Genomic DNA, 2,500 nt, shown 5'->3' with positions numbered 1-2,500 from the left:
AGAGAGAAGAGAAGAGAGGAGGGAGAGAAAGAGAGAGAGAGAGAGAGAGAGAGAGAGAAAGCGAGGAGATATAAAAAGATAAAAAGGGGGAGAGAGAAAATTAAAAAGAGGAGTGGAGGAAAGAGAGGTGTGTGTGCAGAATAGAGGGAGAGAGAGATTTTGGCGTGGCTTTGTGTGTGTTGATTATATGATATATATGTGTGTGGATGTGTATGTGTGTGTGTGGGTGTGTGGGTGGTGTGTGTGTGTGGTGTGTGGTGTGGTGTGTGTGTGTGGGTGTGTATGTGTGTGTGTGTGTGTGTGTGTTGTGTGTGGTGTGTTGTGTGTGGTTTTGTGTGTTTGTGTGGGTGTGTGTGGTACATACTAAAATCAAATAACGTCCTGGGTAAAATTAATTTTTTACTAAATGACAAAATGGAAAGATATGACAAGAGAAGCTGTCAGATTACTCTTCGGGCAAGAGCTGCTACCGACTTTGTTTTTCAAAGGGGAAGTGGCAAATTTGTAAACAAAACCGAACTTCAAAAGAATAGTTATAAAAAGGCCAGGGTTTTACAAATCAGGTCACTTACAATTATTAAAAATAGTGTTCTTGATTCTTTCTGAAAAATTTGTCTCTAGGGAAATTTACTTCTTCGCAAATTGTGACAAAAGGTTCAGTATTGTTTTGGCTTTTTGGATTAAAATTACTGCCAAACCCTGAAATATGATTTTAACCGGATGTCACTTCCCGAAAAATATAATGATCTCCACATGGCAGAGCAGTCGAAGTTTACATAACCATTTTTTGAGGGTTGAAATTGAAGCTTCGACCACTCTACTCCCTCCCTAGGTTTGCGGATTCCTCACACACCAGGGGGGTGACCCTAGGTTGAGGGATATTGTTTTAGAAGGAGGCTCTTCGAAAGGGTGCGACAAAACTGAGTACATAAAAATAAATCTGATTAAGCATGAATACATACTACACACAAACAACACACACACACCACACATACACACACCACCACAAACACAACACACACACACACACACACACACACCAACACCAAACCACAATATATATTTTTTAAATATTTAATATATAATATAACCCTACACATATATATGTATATATATGTATATATATGTGTTATTGTACTTATTACACTATAAAATATAGATGTATTATATTTAAAAAAACATACAAACACACACACACACACACAACACACCACCACACACAAAAAATATATATATAATTATATATATAATATATTATTTTTAATAAAATATAATTTTATATATATATAAATTTTCATATCCCTTACACACACACACACACACCAAAACAACCACACCCCCCACACACACACACAACACACACACACCACACACAACACCACACAAAACAACACACACACAATATATAATATATAATATATATATATATATATATTTTAAATTTTAAAATATAAATGTACACACACACACACACCACACACACACACACAACACACACAACAATATATATAATATTTTATATATATATATATATATATATTATAATATATTTAAAAGTAACCACACAAAAAATAAATTTTAATTATAATATATATATATATTATAATATATAATGTACACACACACCAAAAAAACCCACACACACACACAACCAACACACAACACCAACACACACACACACACGCACAACACCCCACACACACCCCAACAAACAAAACAAACACCCCCCACACACACCCCAAACAAAAACAAAACCCCCACACACACACACAAACACCACACCACCACACACCATTATATATATATATAATAATTTTTATATATTTTAAGTTTAAAAAAAAAGAAAAGAAGAGAGGGGAGAAGAGAGAGAAAAGGGAAAATTTATATATTTAATATATACACACACCCCACAACATGACAGACACACACCACACACAACACAACACACACACACACACCACAATATATAATATTATATAATAATATATTTTATTATATATAATATTAAATATATATATTATATAAAAATTACACACACACACACACACACCACATAGAACACAACACAAACACACACACAAACACCCCAAAACCACATATGTCACACACACACCCAAAGTACACCACATATGCACACAACACAACACACACACACACACCTATGTACACACACACACACACACACACACCCCACACACTATTACACACACACACACACAACCAACATTTACACCACAAACACACACACACACATATGTGTTGTGTGTGTGTGGTGGTGTTCTATAATTAATTTATATTTTTTAAATTTTAATTATAATATAATATTTAATATACTTACTATACAAACACACACACACAACAACACACACACACACCACACACACAATGTGGTGTGGCAAGGGCAAAAAGGGTTCCTAGTCAGAGAAACTGCTCTTTAAAAGGATGTTGTTTCCCACATTTCTCCGAGGTTTCCAAGAAGATGAAGGTGAAAGCCCTTTTA

The 2,500-nt window shown here is 34.6% G+C and overlaps 1 protein-coding gene across 1 annotated transcript in view; it reads left to right on the top strand.

Moving 5' to 3' along the window:
• Window positions 1-2,500, top strand: part of LOC119578738 (aromatic-L-amino-acid decarboxylase-like) — a 149,702-nt gene that overhangs the window by 120,505 nt on the left and 26,697 nt on the right. The gene's annotated exons all lie outside the window — the stretch shown is intronic.

Source organism: Penaeus monodon, chromosome 2, assembly GCF_015228065.2.
Source record: "Penaeus monodon isolate SGIC_2016 chromosome 2, NSTDA_Pmon_1, whole genome shotgun sequence".
NCBI classification, from domain to species: Eukaryota; Metazoa; Arthropoda; class Malacostraca; order Decapoda; family Penaeidae; genus Penaeus; species Penaeus monodon.
This window is presented reverse-complemented; position numbering and strand designations above follow the sequence as displayed.